The sequence below is a fragment of the Schistocerca serialis genome, chromosome 10, assembly GCF_023864345.2.
Source record: "Schistocerca serialis cubense isolate TAMUIC-IGC-003099 chromosome 10, iqSchSeri2.2, whole genome shotgun sequence".
Lineage (NCBI taxonomy): Eukaryota > Metazoa > Arthropoda > Insecta > Orthoptera > Acrididae > Schistocerca > Schistocerca serialis.
In genome coordinates, this window is record NC_064647.1 from 91,317,009 (window position 1) to 91,341,489 (window position 24,481).

Consider the following 24,481-nt stretch of genomic DNA (forward strand, 5'->3'; position numbering starts at 1 on the left):
GCGTTTGTATGGTTCAGCATGATTGTCATTTGACTTGTAGTAGGCAATTTCTCGTAAGTTACGTTTTCGTATTACGTGTCTTTATGACGTTTTGTACAATGAAGTTTTGCTGTGGATTCTGTCCTCTAATATTGGTTCATGTGCAAGATGATGTTCTTTGATCGAAACCGGTAGCAAATTAATAAACTGTTCTACTGCAGCCAAGTGTCAGGAATTTTCTGAAGCACTGTAATGAAGTTTCATCATAATCTAGGACTGCATTGTCCATTCTCAAATCATATCCTAAAATAATATAAGTTAAATTGCAGAAAATTAAGTAACACTCATTGGTGTAATGTTACATATCCCCATCGTAAAGGTTAACGTAGATTTCCACCACTGTGCACATAGTCGATAGCCATGATCGGTATCGTTGTCTCCCTCGAGCGACAGCGCTGGTGCAAATATGCTACATGGGTCTTTTTTTTATGCTCATCGTTGTCGGAATATTGGAAAACCCCTATTTCCGCTATTCCTCTGTTAAGTTTTAGCAATGATGTCAGTGAAGTTTCTGACTTTCTAGCGCATACCTGTGTCACTCTTAGCAAAATTTTAGTAGAAAATGCGGCACTGGTGCAGATTTTCACCACATTTTCTGACATGTAAGTATATTGAAACCGTTTTATAGTAAGTCTAGTTTTTCTTACAACGATATGGTTGTACTTTTTATCAATTATTTATGCTACATAAATTAACTTTCTTTCTTAAAGAAGAGTATAACTATCGATAAATTTCTTACACAGTGCGAAAGTGAATATTACCGTGCCACACAATTTCCACTTCAGTTATGGTAGACATGGTAAGGGTCTAACAGATGGGGAAATAGAAAAACTTCTTTTGGCAATTAATGACGACCGTAGTAAAATCTGTTGGGACTCCTCATCAGATGATAAAGAGGAAACTGTAATTCAATATGATGTAATTCAGCATTTGGATTCGGAACGGGAGTTCAGTGGCAATAAATCTAATTTAGAAGTATGTGCCAGTTTTATGTCGGAAAAGACAGTACCACTCAGTAAAACTCCATACAAGCAGAAGTCCAGAACATTGAAAAAGTATGTCATAAAAATATTCCCGGAGCAAAAAGGAAACGGAAGGGGAGTGAAGTCAGGGACAAAACGTCTCTAACTCAAGACAGATGGTAACATGAGTGACGAAGTAATTACATGTACCAACTTATATAAAACAGAGAAGAAAGCTGACACTAATTATAAGAGATAGGAAGTATAGAGAAGTAACGAAACAGGAAATGATAGTACAACTAGGTTTAGCGTATATGATAGGAACGAAGAAAAAAATGTTTAGAAACTGGGGGTCCCAGATGGGACAGGAATACAAATTTTATGGGCCTGTATCTGATATGGAAGATTTTTATAAATTTTGAGAGACACAAGGTTTGATGATAAGACCACAAGAGCTACCTCCGGAAATATTATCCCAAATATAATAATGTAGCAGAGAAACAAAAGGCCAAGAATGGAAGAATTCTGAAAAATAACTTAACGGATAACACTATGAACTATATATTATGATGTCCCGTAGACGCCAACTGTATAAAACCTGTGAAGTAAGTTTTACTTCATTTCCCGTATACTTATAGTACTTTCCTTAGAAGTCAGTTGTTTTTAGGCATTTGATTCCCATTCACAATATGTTCCATTCATTATTAGTTTTTCCTCCAGACTTTCTAGGCCTGGTTCATGCTTCATATATTTTTACAAGCATCTTTTGCGTCTACTCAATTTCATTATGACCTTATGTTTTGACTCATAATGTGGATAACTTCATGAAAGCAGGGACTCCGTAATCGTCCACCTACATTAAGGAAATATAAGCACTGTGAGTACTCATAATAGTTTCTTGTTAAATGTCAACACTATGCTTCTGTATTTCTACCATTCAAAAAATTTCACTCACTGATATGTATTTTTGACAGATAAACCTGATGATGCGTCTACACTGACGTGAAATCAGTAGTTATGAATAAAACACCTTCGTGCAGCTATACGGCTTTGGGAAACACCTCGTCATTGTTGACATTTTAATTGTTGTAATTTTTGGGATGATTTGAACGGTTTCTGAGTGCTATCATAGTTACTCATGATGTCTCTGACCTGTGGTTGCCCTCCCCACAAAGTTGTTTCATTCAACATTATTTCCGGTTTCACCTTTCTATGTTCCACAGTTCAATCACAGTTGCACAGATAACTTAAGTTTCTCTTCGAAGCCACACAATCATTGTTAGTGATACATAGGCATTTTGCGGTAAATGTTGTTACGATCTGAGCTGGGAACGCATTATCATCAAGTGGTCGAGCGGAGTGCGGGTGTAAGTGTTACTGTACAGTGCGGGGTATAAACGAAACACCATTCAATTAACCATCATTTGCTAGCTAGAGATTTTCAATCGGTCCGTCTTCTTCCCGTCGTTGACAGGCAGCGACTGTTCTGACTCCACGCAGGTTAAAACCGAGAGGTGGCACGCCAGTGTCTGGGTCTGTCCTGCAGCCCCCCCCCCCCTCCCACCACAGGAGGATGCGGCAGCCTGGCGTGGCTGTGGACATCCGTCAGCCCCAGAAATCCGCGCGCCCCTGTTGTCGGTTACCGAGATGGCCTGCATGCCGAAGACACAGCAGCAACAGGGAGAACAGCCCGAGTGAAGCGGTACTTGTGCTGCCCCAGTAGCGGCGACACAGGCGCCCAACGCCCAACGTGAACAGCTCGCAGAGACGTAGATCGGTTCTTCATCCACAGAGGATCGGCCCAGCTCCATCCCTCACTCAGTAAGCGTTGTGACTGGCAGGTATGCGGCATGCAGATGAGAAGCTCACACCAAGTTGTCGGGAGATTGTAGACACTTGTTGAGTTTCCAAGAGCATGCTGCAACATCATAGAGCTGGTCTTCCATCGGTATCCGTAATGGCCCAACTCTGACAAAGAACTTGAGGAGGGCGAAGGTTTTATATGCTAGACGATGTTGTGATCTCACTCCCCAGCCCTCCCCCCCCCCTTCCCTCACACGCACACATACAAACTGGTTACTGAATATGATACCGTTTTCCTAGCCCATTAGCGCTCTCGGCTGCTCTCGTGTCTGATTTCAGACTTTCAGGACGTTCCTTTAAGCGATGCATACACCCTGAAAGGCGTTCCTCTAACAAGTCTACTTGGAGATACTACATTTAGCCTCGTTACAGTACCACCTTCTCGTTGTTCCTCGTTGTTGTCGAATTGCTGAATCAGTTGTTCTTGGCTTTCTTCTCACATAGTCCGATAAAATGAGTCCCAGCTTTTTTTTGCACTTCGTGCCACCCGTGTAGACATTCATTTGCGACACCGCTGCGCAGTTAACTACGAGGTCCATCTAGCCATCTCCATTGGTTCTTAGCAAAATTTTATTCCTACTTTTACTTACTGTCTCAAAGTGTGGAAATTCATTAGGAAAGCGACATGTTGTTGCGATCTTCAGCCCAAAGACTGGTCTGATGCATCTCTCCATGCTACCCTATCCTGTACGAGACTCTTCATCTCCAATTAACTACTGCAAACTATATCCTCCTGTATCTGCTTTCCGAATTCATCTCTTAGTCTCCCTCTACGATTTTTACCCTCCCTCGTCCCACACACACACACACACACACACACACACACACACACACACACACAAACACACACACACACACACACACACACATACTAGTCTCCCAAATTAAATTTGTGATCCCTTGATGTCTCAGAATGTGTCCTATCAACAATCACCTTCTTTTGGTCAAGTTTTCCCAAAAGTTTCTTTTTCCCCATTTCTGTTTAGTACATCTTCATTAGTTACATGATCTACCCATCTAATCTTCAGCATTCTTCTGTAGCACCAATTTAGAAACCTTCTATTCTCTTTTCATCAAAACTGTTTATCATACATGTGTCACTTCAATACATTTATTCAGAAATGCTTTCCTTGCCATTGCCAGTGTGCATTTAACTCATACATTCTCTCTACTTCGGTCATCCTCAGCTATTTTGCTGCCCAATTTTTCTGCCCAGATAGCAAACTCATCTGCTGCTCTAATTGTCTCGTTTCCTAATCTAGCTCGATTACCATCACTTGACTTAATTCGACTACATTCTATTACCCTGTGTTGCTTTTGTTGATGTTTCACTTATATCCTCAAGACCCTATCCATTCGGTTCCGCTGCTCTTCCAAGTCCTTTTCTGTCTCTGACAGAACTACGGTGTCATTGGCAAACCTCAAAGTGTCTATTTCTTCTTCCTGAACTTTAATTCCTACTCTAAAGTTTTCTTTCCTTTCCTTTATTGTTTGCTTAATGTACAGATTGAATAATATAGGAGTCAGGCTACAACCTAGTCTCACTCCCTTCTTAGTCACTGCTCCCCTTCATGTCCCTCGACTCTTAAAACTGCCATCTGCTTTCCCTACAAGTTGTAAATAGACTTTCGCTCTCTGCATTTTACCCCTGTTATACTGAGAGTTTCAAAGAGAGTATTCCGGTCAACATTTTCAAAGACCTTTTTTAAGTCAACAAATGCTATAAACGCAGGTTTGCCTTTCCTTAATCTATCTTCTAATATACACTCCTGGAAATGGAAAAAAGAACACATTGACACCGGTGTGTCAGACCCACCATACTTGCTCCGGACACTGATAGAGGGCTGTACAAGCAATGATCACACGCACGGCACAGCGGACACACCAGGAACCGCGGTGTTGGCCGTCGAATGGCGCTAGCTGCGCAGCATTTGTGCACCGCCGCCGTCAGTGTCAGCCAGTTTGCCGTGGCATACGGAGCTCCATCGCAGTCTTTAACACTGGTAGCATGCCGCGACAGCGTGGACATGAACCGTATGTGCAGTTGACGGACTTTGAGCGAGGGCGTATAGTGGGCATGCGGGAGGCCGGGTGGACGTACCGCCGAATTGCTCAACACGTGGGGCGTGAGGTCTCCACAGTACATCGATGTTGTCGCCAGTGGTCGGCGGAAGGTGCACGTGCCCGTCGACCTGGGACCAGACCGCAGTGACGCACGGATGCACGCCAAGACCGTAGGATCCTACGCAGTGCCGTAGGGGACCGCACCGCCACTTCCCAGCAAATTAGGGACACTGTTGCTCCTGGGCTATCGGCGAGGACCATTCGCAACCGTCTCCATGAAGCTGGGGTACGCTCCCGCACACCGTTAGGCCGTCTTCCGCTCACGCCCCAACATCGTGCAGCCCGCCTCCAGTGGTGTCGCGACAAGCGTGAATGGAGGGACGAATGGAGACGTGTCGTCTTCAGCGATGAGAGTCGCTTCTGCTTTGGTGCCACTGATGGTCAAATGCGTGTTTGGCGCCGTGCAGGTGAGCGCCACAATCAGGACTGCATACGACCGAGGCACACAGGGCCAACACCCGGCATCATGGTGTGGGGAGCGATCTCCTACACTGGCCGTACACCACTGGTGATCGTCGAGGGGACACTGAAAAGTGCACGGTACATCCAAACCGTCATCGAACCCATCGTTCTACCATTCCTAGACCGGCAAGGGAACTTGCTTTTCCAACAGGACAATGCACGTCCGCATGTATCCCGTGCCACCCAACGTGCTGTAGAAGGTGTAAGTCAACTACCCTGGCCAGCAAGATCTCCGGATCTGTCCCCCATTGAGCATGTTTTGGACTGGATGAAGCGTCGTCTCACGCGGTCTGCACGTCCAGCACGAACGCTGGTCCAACTGAGGCGCCAGGTGGAAATGGCATGGCAAGCCGTTCCACAGGACTACATCCAGCATCTCTACGATCGTCTCCATGGGAGAATAGCAGACTGCATTGCTGCGAAAGGTGGATATACACTGTACTAGTGCCGACATTGTGCATGCTCTGTTGCCTGTGTCTATGTGCCTGTGGTTCTGTCAGTGTGATCATGTGATGTATCTGACCCCAGGAATGTGTCAATAAAGTTTCCCCTTCCTGGGACAATGAATTCACGGTGTTCTTATTTCAATTTCCAGGAGTGTAAGTCGTAGGAACATTATTCTCTCACGTGTTCCAACATTTCTATGGAATCCAAAATGATCTTCAAGGTCTGCTTCTACCAGCTTTTCCGTTCTTCTGAAAAGAATTCGTGTTAGTATTTTGCAACCATGACTTAACAAACCGATAGTTCGGTAATTTTCACACCTGTCAGCACCCGCTTTCTTTGTAATTGCAATTATTCTTGAGGTCTGAGGGTATTTCGCCTGTCTCATACATCTTTCACACCATATGGAAGCGTTTTGTCATGGCTGGCTCTCTCAAGGCTTTGAGTAGTTCTGAAGGAATATCGTCTACTCACAAGGCCTTATTTCGAGTTAGATCTTTCTTTTATGGTTCTTAAACCAAATGTTAGTCACGATTAAATTATGCTCTGTTGAAAACTCTACCAGGTGGCATCCTTTTTCATTCCTTTCCCCCAGTACATATTCACCTACTATTTTTCTTTTTCTTTCTTTTCCTGCACTCTAATTCCAGTCACCCATCACTATTAAATTTTCATCCCACCATAATGGTATATCTTCCCAAAATTTCAAGTCAACATTATAATTCCAGTCCAATATCATGTACTGTCTGTATAGTTGAGTGAGTATCGTGTGGTTCTCTATGTCCTAAACTCTATATAAGTAAATGTAACACTCCAGATTTATCACCAAGTACACCATTACTCAGAACCTGTGCCTATGCCAAATTAGTAGTCGTTTCATAAAATTGTAGTGATCATTCTGTAACAGTAAATAATTAGAGACTGCAGAAATGTTAGCATGAAAAATCAACACTTCTGATCAACAAAATGGTAATTTAAAAATCCGATAACAGAAAACCTCATGACTGTTGTAAAACAGCTTAAAAACTATTACCAAGCGATGTATTTTCATTCGTTATTTATTTTCATGTCCTGCTTTATAATTAATATTCGTCGTAATTTGCAATCAACTCTCCATTGTATACACCACCCAACTTTCCGATTTCTATAATGTGAAGCTATATTTGAGAGTTTTACGTATGTAATTAGATAAAGCATGAGTTCTGTACTGTCAATAGATGTTAGTAACAGAATCCATAGTGTAACAAATTACGAAACATTTAATACGAAAGACATTATTGTAATTAAAGTTCAGGTTGATTTTCATATTTAAAACCACAGACAATACTATAAAAATTATGAGAACTTTTAATATTGCAGCGCGTCAGCAATCGTGAATAATTTAAAGATTATAAAGAATCCGCCTCGATTACAAATAGAAATCGGATGTTGACCTAGATTTCGGCGCGGATAACCACGCCTTCTTCGGAACACACAAAAACTACAAACTGCCTAAAGAGGCATGGTCCAACATCAATACAGTACGCCCAAAAGGGCAAAGACTCGCATAAAATTTAAAATAAACGGTACGTGTGTACCATGTCAACAGCTGTACTTAGCTTAAACGTCAGAAGCGCGCTTCCTCACCCCAGCCAACGTTCGGTGGGCCGCGGGCTCCCAGGTAAACTGAGGTGGCGCCGGCGCCACCTCAGTTATAGTTTTAGTGTGTTCCGAAGAAGGCGTGGTTAACCGCGTCGAAACCTATGTCAACATCCGGTTTTTATTTGCAATCGAGGCGGATTCTTTATAATCATTATAAAAATTATGTCATCTAATTTTGTATTTTATACATCATTCGTCTGTATTATCAGTTTTTTATGTCTTGTAAGTTTTAATTGTAACATCGAAATTGTACTAAATTAATTATGGATTATTTTGAAATTCATTGTTGAAATACTATATAAAGGAACGTAGCAGTGCTGCCTTGCCTCAGATTTTTGTCTCAGTTTTTCACGTCAGGCTCAGACTTTTGTCTCAGTCTCATTGTTTTATCATGATGTGCTTTGGACAGTCGGTCTTTTGGTAATGCTACTTATAACATGTGGAGAACAAATGAACGAAGACAAAACTGAAAATACAACTGAATCTTTTATTTATATAGTTTCCAAATGCCAATATAGAACCTGGAATATTTGAAAAGAAGAGTTCGAGTAGGTGGAGACAGCAATAAAAGCAACAGGTTATGTATCACTTAAGTGTAACTTCCACGCATATCGATACTGCTCAGACTGTCAAAAACTGTATTTATTACTGTAGGAACACCGCTTAGACCGTTCAGTTTGACTTTTGGATATTTACTATTAAAGAAAGGCTGGTAGAGCTGTGGTGGAGAAGCTGGGGTCGATTTATATGTGTGTGGAACTATATTTAACAACTGACTGTTTCAGGTGAACATAAGACAACCGCCAAGCATAATTTGTTTTGAAAAATTTATGTTATTGACACACAAAACGAACGGATGTTGCCACATGGAAAGAGCTGGCTAACCAGAAACTGTAATCTGGTGAGGATAAGAAGGACCAAATTCGCAGACAGCGCTATCGACAATCAGATAAGTGCCAGTTTATTTTTTTTTTAAAAGGTGTTTTGTGTCAGTGACAAACATTTGTGTGGGAAGTTTTCATATTTTTGCAATTCAGCATGGGTGATAACGAGAATGCAAAAATGAGTGAGGGAAAAGTTCTAGGCAGTGAACCAGTACTTCGGATCTAGGCTCAAATACCAGTGAAGAATTGTCGAATGTAGGTACCACCATTAATGCAGAGGTATATCAAAGTTTCAGTGGGAGCGCTCCCAGTGAAAATGTTACTACCAGTACTCCAATTGCATGGGGAAAGTAGGTGGATATAACTTGTTAATTTTACTGATTCACTGTATGAAAGAAATATAAGAGCAGATGGGACAAATAAGGCGGGTTATTGGTGAGCAAAGTCAACTGTTAATTCAAGTGAAAAATGAAATTGGTCAGGAAGGTCAACAGTTAAGTCAGCAGGTTTTAGAATTGAAAACAAAAGTTATCTAAAATACTGAACAAATCAAAGAAGTTCAAGAAGGACTGGCAGCATTAAAAATTACTGTTGAGACAGGGCAGGGTGAACTCAATACTCATGTAGGAGCAGTAGAAGAAAGAGTAGGAACTTTAGAAATTAGTTTCACACAAGAGTCGTCCTAAAACAGTTAGGGATTCAAAAAGTTAGATATGTAGAAGAAAAAACTCTAAACTTAGAGTAAAGATTGTTCATACTAGAAGATTTTTGGAAGAAAATGTAGAATCTTTTAAAAGTAATTCTGAATCAAAAATTTCTGAAATTCACAGTAAAGTAATTAATGCAGAACTGAAATATAATGATTAAATAGAGTTGTGTGAAAATAATGTTATAGATGTAAATAAAAATTTGTAGAATTACAAGAGGCTATTGCTAAAAAGAATTTTTTAAGCAGTTTTAGTTGTGTATGGCGTGGCATACCCCTGAAATGCTTTCCAGGAGATGGGAAATTGCATCCTACGAAATTTTTGCAGAACTGCAAGGATAGCTGTAGTAATGACATGACAGATGCTTTACAAATTAAATTTGTTAAGCGATTTTTGGATGAAGATGCAGTTTCGTGGGCCAATCAGATTATTAATTCTAGCTTGTCTTTTAATGACTTTGAGAGGAAGTTTCTAAATAAGCTTTGGTCAGAATGTGAAAGAGCTAGGATTAAAAGTGAGTTTTTGAATGGACGAGTGTTTTTGCTAGAAAAAATTAAGGAAATTAGTTCATTTAGACAAACTGTTCAATGAATTACCACAGATCGATGCCTTGAAAAGAAAGTTGCCAAAAAGAGTACAGTGGGAATTGGTATATGGGCCAGACGAATCTGTAGATCAGTTTTCGAGATATTTAGACAAGTTAGTTAGAGCATTTGAAAGAAATGAGAAACATGACGATGGTAAATTTGGCAACCCATTATCTTGGTGTGGAATCCAGGTAGATCAGGGTAGGAGTGATAATGAATATCAGAATAATAACAATGGTTATAACAGAGAAGATAATAGAAGGAATAATAACAATAGGCATGGAAACAGAGGATATAACAACAGGGAGAGATCCTGGGAGAATAGTGGCAGGCAGTATGATGATCAAAATTCAACATGAGACAATTTAAACTGCCGGCCATCCCATTGGGAGCTGGTCAGTTTGGGATGAGAGATAAATGCCGAAATCAGGCTACAAGCAACTGGATTACACACAGTGAAAACAGATAGACGAGACAGAGTAATCAAAGAGACTAGAGGGGAAATGGCAGTACAAATGTAAGGAGAGCACATCAGGTTAACAAACAACAGTTTGACAGCAAGTCCTGAGAAAGTATGACCAGAAGTGTTGAAGATAGGAGTATTGGCAACTGAAGAATGCTGAAGAGATACAGTTTGATGAGGAAACCATTTCAAATTTATATAATCAGTGTGGAGAAGAATACAGTAGAGAAAATGTTGGTTTTGATAGAAATTTTGATGAGTTTGGGTTAGAAAAATTAATGGAGGAAGAGTCAATCTCTGTAAAGCACTAGGTTGATGATACTTGAACTGATTTAGTAGTTAGTAATTCTGCTGATCATTGTGAGAATGTTGAGGATTTTTCAAGTCCTGGAAATTATAGCATATGTGGTAATGTTGATAATGACAGTATCAATAGTGTAAGTATTTGTGGGAAAAATTATACAGAAATGAATACTGATGGAAGTGTCAGTAATCATGGTAAATGGATGTAGAGGTTAAAGAAGATTTAATCAATAGTGAAGAGGGTAAAGCCAATAGTATTTATGAAGGATATGAAAGCCAGATTGTGCCAATGAAAATTGGGGAAGTATCATCAGACAAGAAACATGTGAATAACTATTATGAATTAGGTAAGATGTTGTAAATACAATGGGATACATACAGAGGTTATAGAGACAGTGACAGAGTAAAAAGAGTAATCAGGATTATTTGTGAGGAACTGTATTCTAACTGATGAGGTAGAACCAATCAGGAGGCTTACTGTAAAAGCAGTTCTGAGGAAAGTAGGCAGTATGTAAAGGAGTGCCATGACATCAAACACATATCATTGTAGTAAAATATAAACAAGAGAAATTGTGTAGATAGGAGAAATATAAAAGACATGGGGTTTAAAGAGACTGAGAATGATTTATTGCATGAAGAAGAGGCAGACAGAAAGGAAAAGTTTTAGGTAGTCCATGGCTATGTAGAAAAGTAGCAAATTTTGAAGGAGTTTGCTTTTTTGACACAGGCAGCCCTATATGTGCTATTTCCAAAAAGTTTATAGACCAGATAAGACACAGTTCTGATTATGAAGAATATTCTGTTATTGGAATCAAAATTAAGGGAGCAACTGGTAGATATAGTTTAGTTGTATTCATGCAAGCTTTCATATGTTTTACCATTAATGATGCATAGTATAATCAAGGTCCCTGACTTTAATGAAACGATTCTGTTTGAAATGAATTGAACACAGGAAGCAAATGCTGACTTTGATTGGACTAACAAAAACCTAAAGCTTACCAATACAAAAACAGATGTACTACATGAGACTGAGTTAATCATCCAAAATAGCTTAGATACCAATTTTCAAATTAGGAAAGTAATTTGTGTCAGTGAAAGGTTGTATTCTAATGAGGAGGTTAATATGGAAGAAGACAGTGAAGACAAGTATGCTGAACTAGCAGTAAAACGTGATCTTACAGAACCAGTCTGCATTATGACCAACAGCAGTGATTGTGGAGTTGGGGCTCATTTATTTCAATATAAAATTGTAGATGGAGTAACAGAGCTTAGGTCAATACCTTTTGCCAGTAGAACATTACAAAAACATGAGGTGATACACCATTACTGAGAAAGAATTGTTAGCTGTTTATTGGGCTTTCATCAAATTCAAGAATTACCTACTAGTACATCAAGTAGTGGTGTACACAGACTATGAAGCTTTAATCTATATACAAGAGCGTTCTTTGAATCTAGGCAGGATAATCGGATGGGCACTTTCCCTCCAGCAATTCAGTTATGCAATAAAGCACAAAAGGTGAAGAGAATTTAAGTGGTGATGCCCTATCAAGATTACCGGTGGGGGAGGGGGGAGAAGTTGAAAACAGCAGTGATGAATGTGAAAAGGAATTTCGAATCGTGTATCTAAAATGGGTGAAAGATGAAAATGAAGTCAGGAAAATTTTCAGTGACATCTGTAGGCATCAAAATCATGATTCAAAGTGGAAATTAGTTAAAATTATCTGGGTAAGAAAGGATTTGAGAAAGAAGAACAGTATTATAAAATGCACACAGGCATAATTTTTCAGAAGATGCAATGTAGACAGTAATGTTAGGAGATTGTGTTGGCCAGAAGAGTATATTGAAGTGTTAACTGAGTATGTAGATCATATTTCTGGACACTGTGGGGCACAGAAATGTATTCAAAAGATTCAAGAGGAAGTATACTTTTACAACATTTTCAGGAGAGTGAGGAAACAATTACCTACATGTGACAGGTGCCAAAGGTTAAAAGCAACCGACCTGCAAGGGATAAATACAAAACATCTTTCCATAAGAGCAATTACAGCTTGTATCTATGGATCTGTATGGATCATTGTCAAAGGCTAAAGGAGGAATTTGTTATATAATTGTCATGGTAGATCTATTTTCAAAACTCATTAAACTCTACCCATTAAAGAAAGCATCAAGTAAGAACATCGTTTTAAACATTAGAAGAGACTATTTCACAAAGGTAGGAAAACTGAAAAGCAGACTTTCTGACAATGGAGCTCAATTCGTTTCTAAACTTTGGAAAACATATGTTGGGGATGAAGACGTAACCATATTTTTATATCTGTCTACCACCTGTCGAGAAATCTGATGGAACGTTACATGCATGACATGGGGAGACTATTCAAGATGTAATGCAATAAAAATCGTGTGCATTTGATGGAGTATGTAGCTAGCTTTGAGGATATATTAGACAGTTTGCAACATTTATCTACTGGGTTTTGCAAATATGAAATACTGCATCGTAAGAAAACACTATATCTGATCAATGAACTAATTGAATTCGCAGCATGTAAGGCTATGAGTCCTCAGGAAAGAGAAGAAATAGTTAAGAGGGTAATGGAGGAACAAGGGAAAATGAAAAAGATATGAAAGGAGGTTGAAACTTGATTGATGACCTAGTCTAGCTAAAGACTCACGAAAAATCTAAATAAGCAATGAATTAGACATTTTTTGATATTTTATGTTGGTCCACTAAACATGCAGTCTATTCTGTATCCAGATGCACGCAGGTTAGTGTATCCAAAATGTGGAAAGCTCTTTGGCCTAAAGAACATAACTGAATTAAAAGCTTATAAACAAATGTCAAATGCTAAGAGAAAATAATCTAAAGCCCTTAGGAGGATACCACATATTTCATTGTCAAGTGAGTGGCGAGCACTAGGTCTCCAAGCTTTGTAGTATTCTATGTCCTTCTTTTTGTTTTTGGAGAATGAGTTTTATGTACAGCAGGTGGATATTGAATGGTACAATCTGATCCATGATTTGCCAATGTGTAACCGGTGTACTTACTGTGATTTTCTTCCAGTAAATATCGATCATTTTTTATTATTTTTATAGTTTATAAGTTGTGTACATAACATATATTTTTCAATTTCAGATAGAATACACTATTGTAGTAGAGAAGTAAGTGAGAAAGACATTTTAAAGAAAGAAATTCATGAAACATAAGTTGAGTAGAACATAATGAGAACATTTTGACAACTTTATAGAGAAAAGAATGATAGCATGGTAGAAAAAGTAATATGTACATAATAAGTATTGATAAGGAACCCTCATTTTTACCTTTGTATTCTGTGTATAATCAATTTTAGTATGTAATGTTTTCTACTTCTTTAACTTAATTTTGTGTGCATGTTATTAGCTCAGTCAAACAGTGATGCATTTAAGATACCAGGAAATATGTAAGTCATGAAATCCAGAAGGTAACTGCTGTAATAATGAGAAGTTTTGCGAGTATGAGACGATCTTCTGGTTTCATATGTATGTCTGTACTGTACTGTCATAGGGTTTATGGATAAGTTAGTGTCAGTATTTTCATGAAGGTAAAAAAAAAGTTTTAAATCTACAAAATGATGGAGATTATTGAAGTTGTATTCTGTGGAGCAAGCACTGTGGAAAATGATGTGATGAAGTGGTGATGAAGGTAGTTAGAGGTTGCCCTCTAAGATAAGCTCCTCTAAGATGTTACATTGCTGGGTGGTATTGTGTTAAATAAAGTTGATGACAGTATAAAGATGTAAGATTTATCTCGGAAAATAAAATGGCATATTAAGAATATTATGTGAAGCAATGAATTTATAGATACATGGTTCATCATGAGGAGGGTTTGAGTTTGTGACACTGGATATTTTGTAAGAAGTGTGTCATTTCAAGACTGTAATATAAGCAAGACTCATAGCAAACTATGACAGATATGACACAGAGTTAATGAGATATGGGGGTCAAACATGCTGGAAAGTTGATGAAAATAGCTACATTTATTATTAATTCTTCACTAACAGTATTCTACATATAGTTAAATACTTTATAGTTAACAATATGCCTAAAATTCTTATCTTATTGTCTCTTTTTACATTTCATTTGTGAATAAGCTAATAGTGTGTTACTAAACAAAGCAAGTTGAATAATATGGGTATTTTTTCTTCAATTTGCTGTGTTGATAACTTATGTGGCCTTTATTATGTATGTAACCCACACAAGTACCATCAGCAATAAGTTCATCCCTGATCCTACCTAGAGAACTGAACTAAAGATCCTTACCAAACCTGACAATAAACAAAAAACTCGGAATTAATAGTGGACTGTGCTATTGGAGCATAAACATTACCAGTAAAAGAGGGGTTGCAGACACAAGATGGGTGGCTCAAAAGACTGATGTTTGTGAGCTGCCAATCCCTAAAGACGTCTGATGTGAACCTGTGACCAGAGAATCAGTTAAGGAAACTGCAGTTTATTATACAAAGAATGCTGTTGAAGTATCTTATGTGACAAAAAAAACCTAAATATTTCACATGGCAACTTTTACAAAGTATACACAATAATGATACGTAATAAAAAGGGACTATCTATTTTAAATATTAGATTTTAAAATAAGTGTAATGTTCCAGTTTTCTATTGGTAACAAACTTGATACGTATCACATAATTTTGGTATAGATTTTACAGAAATTATTTCAGGGTATCAAATTTTCATTGTAGGTTAGCAGCAACTCATACAATTATTACTTGTAACAGTAGCTGGATGGGGGGGGGGGGTGTAATGGTACAGTTCCCAAAATTTCATGTCAACATGATGATACCACTCCAATATCAAACTAAAGTCTATATAAGTAAATGTAACATTCCAGATTCATCACCAAGTAAACAGAAACTGTGCCTATTCCAAATTAGTCGTCATCTCATAAAACTGTAGTGATGGAAATGGAAACGAGCCTCTGACGTTATCGGCTGGGAGGCCCCTTATGGGGCAGGTCTGACAACCTTGGTGCAGGTCTTATTACATTCGACGCCACATTGGGCGACCAGCGCGCCAGATGGGGATCAAATGATGATGAAGACAACACAACATCCAGTCCCTGAGCGGAGAAAATCCCCAACCCAGCAGGGAATCGAACCTGGGCCCCTTAGGACGGCAGTCTGTCACGCTGACCATTCAGCTATTGGGGTGGACAATTGTAGTGATCATTCTGTAATAGTAAATAATTAGAGACTACAGAAATGTTAGCATGAAAAAATCAATATTCCTAATTAACAAAATGGTAATTTTTTTTAAAAAGTCCAGTAACAGAAAACCTCATTACTTTTGTGAAACAGCTTAAAAGTTATTACCAAGTGATGTATTTTCATTAGTTATTTATTTTTATGTCCACCTTTGTAATTAATATTCTTAGTAATTACATTTGTAAATAACTCTCCATTGTTTACACGACCCAACTTACCGATTTCCAGAATCTGAAGTTATATTTGTGTTATGTGTGTAATTAGATAAAGCATGAGTTCTGTACTGTCAATAGATGTTAGTAACAGAATCAATACTGTAACTAATTACAAAACTAGGATAATATAAAAGACACTATTGTAATTAAAATTAAGATTGATTTTCACATTTAAAACCACAGATGATACTATAAAAATTATGTCTTGCGATTTAGTATTTTATAACATATTAGGCTGTATTATCAGTTTCTTTACATTTTGTAAATTTTAATTATAACATCGATATTGCAACAAATTAATAATGGATTATTTTGAAATTCATTGTTAAATTTCTATGTAAGATTTTTGTCTCAGTTTTTTATGTCAGGCTAAAACTTTAGTCTCTGTTTTATGTCAGCGTTTTATCTCAGTGTTTTATCTTCATGTTCTTTGGAAAGTCAGTCTTTTGGTAATGCTGCTAATATCATGTGGAGAACAAATAACACAATAAAATTTAAGAAACAACTGGATCATTTATTTATATAGTTTCTACATGCAATTATAGAACCTGGCAAATTTGAAAAGAAGAATTCGAGAAGGTGGAGGCAGCAACTAAACAACAAGTTATGTATTATTTTAGTGTAACTTCCACTCATATAGAGAATGCTTTGAATGTTAAAAACTGTGTTTATTGCAGTAGGAACCTCGCTTACAACATTTCAGTTTGACTTTCGGATATTTATTACACTATCCATCGATGGAAAAACTTTTTTGCTGAAAATACCTTATCCTTATGTCTTTTATGTTGGTAAATTTAGAAACTGTATCACCAACCATTTTTTCACATTTTACAGTTAAATTTATTAAATTAAGCGATTTTTTAAAGAATTTCACAGCTATTACTTGTAGTTAACATAATTTAAAAAGGAGGTGTAATGAATGCATATGACACTGGTAGCACCACTGTAAACCATTTTCTGGCAAAAAAGGTCGATTCGATTTTTGTGATATCAGATGGTGTTTTGTTTACTGTGAAACTAACCTCACTTTCCTGTTCTAGTACATGTGCTCAGTGGTTGTAAAAATTCTGCTGACAGTTTTTGTTATATTTGTGGTTAATTTGTGACTAAAACACACCAAAGAAACATTACAGACTTTGTGAAAAAGTTTATCTTACTTCATATCTAAACTTGGTGATCATGATGAATCTTGGGCGCTTCATAAGGTATGTTATGTATGTCTTGAAGATCTGAGAAAATGGTGTAGAAAGGAGAAAAAAGCCTTTAGATTTGCTGTTCTTATGATATGGAGGGAGCCAAGAAATGATTCTGATGATTGCAACTTTTGCAGTGCTGATATTACTGGTCATAATTCGAAAAACAAGAAGGTAATACGGTACCCTAACCTTCCGTCCGCCATCTGACCATGGTGTAGATTTTCCAGTTCCTGAACCACCAGATGATTTAAATTCTATTCCAACAGAAGTAATTCTGATGTACAATCTGATTTATATGAACCAGATGGTGATGAATTCAATTATAATACAGAAAGTCTAGAGCCCAAATTGTTTACTCAGACCGAACTTAACGATTTGGTTAGGGGTTTGGACTTAGCGAGAGCAAAAGCTGAATTGCTTGTCTCTAGATTAAAAGAAAAGAACTTATTGGCAGTTTTAACCAGAATATACATGTATAGAAAGAGAGAGCAGCAATTTTCGAAGCTTTTTTTCAACAAGAAGGTGATTTAGTGTACTGCTCAGACATTCCCGATCTGACGAATGAGTTTGATATTGAATACAAAAAGGAAGACTGGAGGCTGTTTATTGATTCATCCAAAACACGTTTAAAGGCTGTTTTATTACACAACGGTAACATGTATGCATATATACTTGTTGGACATTCTGTACATATGAAAGAAAGCTATGAAAACCTAGAAATAGTGCTAAATGAAATTGGCTATTCTGCTCACGTTTGGATGATATGTGGCGATCTAAAAGTAACATGCATGCTCCTTGGTCAGCAAGGTGGCTTTACCAGATTTCCATGTTTCTTGTGTGAATGGGACAGTAGGGCTAGGGATCAACGCTGGTGCAGAAAGAACTGGCCTTTGAGGGAATCTTTTCAACCTGGTGAGAAGAACATTCTATGCAAAAACCGTGTAGAGCCAAAACACGTACTCCTACCGTTACATATAAAGTTAGGCCTAATGAAAAAGTTTGTAAAGGCTTTGCCTAAAGATGGAACATGTTTTAAGAATCTATGCCAAAAGTTTCCACACCTTTCAGAAGCTAAACTAAAATAAGGCGTCTTTGTCGGACCTGGCATTAGAAAACGGTTTGATGTTAACTATGAATCCACAATGACCTTAAATGAGAAAGAAGCATAGGTATCATTCAACCAAGCCGTTACAAAGTTCTTAGGTCATGAAAAAGACCCATAATATGTTTCTATTATAGCTACAATGTTAAAGAAGTTTAAAACTTTAGGATGTTTCATGAGCCTGAAAGTTAACTTTTTGAACAGTCACCTTTATTACTTCCCGGACTATACGGGAGATTTTAGTGAGGAGCAAGGAGAGCGTTTTCACCAGGACATTAAAGTGATGGAAAAGCGATACCAAGGTCGCTGGAACACCAACATGATGGGGGCTACTGTTGGTTACTTCACCGAGAAATTCAGCAAGTGACGCATCGTAGAAAAAGCTATACAAGAAGCTTCAAAGAAAAAAGAGAAGAAAATACAAACCAATTCCAGGTGACAAGTGAAACCTCTATTACCACATATCATTGCTATAAGTAGCTTTCTGTATATACAAACTACGCTTATGTTGTAACAAAGTGTTTCATTAATTTCCCCGTTTACCGTATAGCATAGGATTTTTATACTATATAGTAAAAAGCATATTGCTCGAAAATTATGGATGATACAAAAAAACTAAGGCTTGATTTAGATACAGGTCAGAAAAATCTAGAAGATCAGCTATCAAAGTAAAAAAAGTTTTCAGAAAAGTTTTTCGTTTGCCTGTGTTATTAAAGAGAGGACAGTAGAGTTACAGCACTTAAAATCTGAATAATTTCTTTTATCTCGTCATACGTTTCTTCAATCTCTTCATCATATGCGGAGCTAGTTGGCATATAAACTTGTACTACTATGGTGAGTGTGGGCTTCGTGTCTATTCTGGCCACAATAATGCGTTCACTGCGCTGTTGATAGCAGCTTACCCACATTCCTACTTTCTTATTCATTATTAAATGCACTCCTGCATTACCGCTATTTGACTTTGTATTTGTAGCTGTGTATTCACCTGACAAGAAGTCCTGTTTTTCCTGCTACCGACCTTCACTATTTCCCACTATATCTAGCTTCACCCTATCCATTTCCTTTTTTAACTTTTCTGGCCGACCTATCCGATTGAGCGATCAAATATTCCACGCTCCGATCCCTATAATGCCATTTTGTTTCCCCTGATACCGACATCCTGCTGAGTAGTCCCCGCCCAGAGGTCTGAATGGGAGACTGTTTTACCTCAGGTTATTTTACTCAAGAGGACGCCATCATCCTTTAACGATACAGTGAAGGTGCATGTTCTCGGGAAAAATTACGGTTATAGTGTCGCCTTACTTTTAGCCGTTCGCAGTACCAGCATAGCTAGGCCGTTGTGTTTGATGTTAAAAGGCCAGATCAGTCGCCATGAAACTTGAACAACCACACGTCTGTCTGGCCTATCAACAGATACCCCTCCATTTCGGTTGCATCTACGGTATCAGTATCAGTATGACTGAGGCGCGAAAGTCTCCCCACCAACGGCAAGGTCTTTGGCTCATCAGGGAACGGGGGGGGGGGGGGGGGGGGATGGGGTGATGTTTAGCAAATTCCGATTCCCCACTAATTATCTTTGTCAACAGTGATTTGTATTATTTTAGTGGCTTCATATTAAATGATTAACTGTGCATCAAGGAACACAGTTTTTTTCTGTGCATTTAAGCTTTTGTAATAAATGCATACAAATCATGCTTTGGTCATTGCGGTTAGCAAATCCTTTAATATGATGAATGATAATTCGTGAATATCCCAATTTAAGTTTCACTGCTAGTTTCAATCTTCTAAAGCACGGCTTCCCAACGTGTGGTCCGCGGACTCCTTGGAGGTCCACCGGCTCTTTTTAGGGGGTCCGCGGCCACCCTTCACCAAATCATGTAAAATAATGAGTAAAATTAATGAATAAAAAGTGTGAAAATCAAATTCATCACTTTTTTATCGTGTGAAAAAAATGTGTACTTTTACTTCAGGTCGTATTCCCAAGCAGCCTTTGCGGTTCCTAAGTGAGGACGCATACACAGTATTGTGCCGGAGAATGCGGCTTCTCTGATCGAGTGTTTCGCAACAATACGTGGTCGTTTGTGCGCCGGCTCACGCTGAAACCTTTTACGCATGCGCGGAGCGAGCTTTGTCGACCAATCACAGCACTCGCTGGCATCATTCAAACTTGCTTTGTCAGTGCACTACCTATTTCATAAGTCGATTTTTGACCTTCAAATTGTTTTCATTTATCTCTAAACCAAAGTCTGTTGATACTTCAGGGAGGGGGGGGGGGGGTCATTGGGAACAGACTAGGCGTCCGCCATGGATTTTTGACTGAAGAAGGGGTCCACCAGCTGAAAAGGTTGGGAAGCCCTGTTCTAAAGCATTAGTTTAATGCGTTGCGCACATTTAACCTGGCACTGATCCTTTAGTGTGGATCTGTCTCATAGTAAATTCCGCGACAGATTATTTGCACGATAATGAAGTCTGGGTAATTGATTATTTGTATTATGATTTTATGTAAAAAAGTTTTCACTGAATGATGTAACTGTTTAAACATTAACTGTCAATTAGCAGGTGTATTTATTCGACCAATAATCGAAATCTTTCCGTGTTAAAATCGTCTTGATTAATTTTAAAAGCAAAACATATATGGGAAACTGTATACTATCTTTTTCTTCGAGAACACTGTATTGTTTCGTGTTAACTGACTTTTCGCTTACGTGTTTTTACGCTGTTTGTTGCGATGTTTAAAAGTATGAATTTAAGTTAAACGATGTTTTTCCTATGCCTGAATGACTCTGTTATTGGTGGGATCTGCCTTGAACATTCAGTAGTTAAGAAAGGAATCGTAACAAGGCGAAAAGAATGACGAAAGTAAGAGGCTCATTTACGTACCCTCGTCTATTTGCAGCGCTGTGCAGAAAAGAAATTATAAAAAAAAAAAAAGAAAAAAAAAGGAATGCAAAGTAAGATTAACATGGGAAGAAAGAGAAAGGGAAGAGAGAGGTGTGCAGGGAGGGGGAGGGGGGAACTGGAGAGAGAGATTGAGTGTTTGCAGTGGTACAAGAAAGTTACCCTTTAGGTCTGTGCAAAGGTTCCGGCCAGGAACAAGAAATGTTGTCAGTTGTAAAAATTCGCTCGCTGCAACATTAAGCGAGCGCCTCGGGGCCGCGAGTGTGCAGCAGCGGCTGGCAGAGGCGGACGGAGCCGTTTGGCGGACAAAACTGCGTGTAGCCCTCCGCTACCTGGGGCTGAGCCAGAGGAAAACTTCTGCTCCGGCCTGTCTCTGCTTTACGCGACACGGCGGCGAAACGTGTGGGGCAGTTACCGGAGCTAGCTCTCGCCACCGCCGAGGAAATGGTGTAGCAGTCACATAAAGGAGAGCCACGGCCTGGCAGCGAGGTAGTGGGGGAGTAGAAGGAGGGGGAGGGGGGCAGGGGATGGGAAGGGCCAAGTCCCAGACCGTATCGCGAGGTGTCGGTGTGTCGGAGCTCCCGAGGGGAAATTCATTTCCTTCTGCGTTACAAAACAGCTCATAAAAGCCCTGTGTTCAGGATCTAGTATTAATGCGGGTCTCCCTCACTAACTCCCCCCTTCCCACCCCCGCCTCTCTCTCTCTCTCTCTCTCTCTCTCTCTCTCTCTCTCTCTCTCCTTCATTCTCTATACACCTCGGTCTCTCTCTTTTACAAACACACACACACATACAAGTTGCAATTTAATCACTAGGAGTCCTTCCACAAGGATCATAAAAAGCCACATAAACAACAGCATAGATGGGTTAGAAGTTCAATAGCGGGAAATATTGATTTACAGCTGTTTTATTTTTTATTTATTTATTTTCACGTCTAGTTCCGTAGGACCAAATTGAAGAGCAAATCTCCAAGGTCATGGAACGTGTCAGTACATCAAATTACAACATAAAATTGATAACAGATAAAATTAAATGTTTGTGAACCCGAAGAAAGTCAGTCCATAAGCTAAACGCAATCAACAACACAATAAGAATCAGCTTAATTTTTCAAGGAACTCCTCGTCAGAAGCAGTGACCCATGAGGAAACGCTTCAGTTTCGATTTGAAAGCGCGCGGATTACTGGTAAGATTTTTGAATTCGAGTGGGAGCTTATTGAAAATGGATGCAACAGTATATTGCACACCTTTCTGCACAAGCGTTAAGGGAGTCCGATCCAAATGCAGGCTTGATTACTGCCGAGTATTAACTGAGTGAAAACTGCTTATTCTTGGGAATAAACTAATATTGTTAACAAGAAATGACAAATGGTTCAAATGGCTGTGAGCACTATGGGACTTAACATCTGAGTTCATCAGTCCCCTACAACTTAGAACTACTTAAACCTAACTAACCTAAGGACATCACACACATTCATGCCCGAGGCAGGATTCGAACCTGCGTCTGTAGCGGTCGCGTGGTTCCAGACTGAAGCGCCTAGATCCGCTCGGCCACAACGGCCGGCCAAGAAATGACAGTAAGGAATATGTATATTGAGACGCCACTGTCAAAATACCTAGACTCATGAACAGGGGTCGACAAGAGGTTCGTGAACTAAGCTTATATAAATACATTTCAAATTTTTAGTGTGCTTCAGAGTAGCGACAGGGATTGTGTATAACCTATCGGCATCCAAGCGGACACCTGTAGAAGGATATAATGTCTTTAGAGATACGGAAGTTGGTTTTGTTGGCTAACAGTCTCTGTGTTTATCATAGCGGAAGTAGCATCGGTCAGTTAATTTTCTCATTGTTGTATGTAGAGTACAGTTATGTCATAGTCGATTCCCTTCTTAAGTAACAGTTGTACAAATAACGCTTACACTTGTTTCCCCGTCACATCCAAACAAGTTATTAATACATTTTTTTCATTTTTGTATACTTAAAAGGTTTCAAATAACTATTACACCTTTATTTTTATTCAGACGAAGCAAAATTTGTACTGAGTACAGGCGTTATGCACGCTTACGGCAGCCGAGCAAATCGGCTATTACAGAACATTCTCTTGTGAACAGTCATCCTATGGAATGAAACAACAAAAAGATTATGGCTATTGGGATACTGTTTTTAAGGAGGCAGTTAAAATTAAATAAGTAAGTGGCCTTGTAAATGGAGGTTTTTCCTTAAATTCTGCGTGGAAACCCCGCTCTCTCAGTAGTCAAAGAACAGAGGGGCAGCGTTGATGTTACCTCGCCCGTTGTTTAGCATTTTTCACCATCGAACACCTCTGGCGTCTGTCATGTTTGGTTTGTGTGATGGGGCCAGTGTTCACAGTCTGTGTGTGTGAGGTCCTGTGTGTGTGTGTGTGTGTGTGTGTGTGTGTGTGTGTGTTACCTTGCTCTGCAAACTGTTTTAAATTGCTTCCACAGCGCTTAACTCGTGCGGTTGTGTCTTGAAAATGACAGGGTCGTCTGCTGTCGAAATATCGACGGTTGTCGACAACGTCACCCGGCTGCATCCCCATAAGTTGTTTCAAATTTGTTTACGCCAGGAGCAACTGAGGTCTCACAAAGAAATTTCATTACTGCGTGTAAGCAGTCTAGTAGGAAGAAAAAATGGTTCAAATGGCTCTGAGCACTATGGGACTTAACTTCTGAGGTCATCAGTCCCGTAGAACTTGGAACTATTTAAACCCAACTAACCTAAGGACATCATACAAATCCATGCCCGAGACAGGATTCGAACCTGCGACCGTAGCGGTCGCGCGGCTCCAGACTGTAGCGTCTAGAACCGCTCGGCCACCCCGGCCGGCCTAGTAGGAAGAAAACACAATTAAATCTGTAGCTGGTTTTGGGGCTCACAGGGTGCAAATTCAGTTTAGAAATCTGCCGTCTCTGGCAGCAACAGTACCACCAACTCATCCAGGATGACGCATACGAGTACGATATTCCACATACTGCATAATGATGGCGAGCCAGTTCCTCAGCAACTCACGACCAAATGTTTTCAGAGGCTGAGAGGTCTGGAGGACGCGCTCGCCAGGGCAGCGTTCGAACACCCTCCGTATCGATGCAGTTCTGGACACACGATCAACACGCGGTGCTGCATTGGCTTGTCGAAAGATAAACTCAAAGAAAATGGTTCAAATGGCTCTGAGCACTATGAGACTTAACTTCTGAGGTCATCAGTCGCCTAGAACTTAGAACTAATTAAACCTAACTAACCTAAGTACATCACACACACCCATGCCCGAGGCAGCATTCGAACATGCGACCATAGCGGTCACACGGTTCCAGACTGGAGC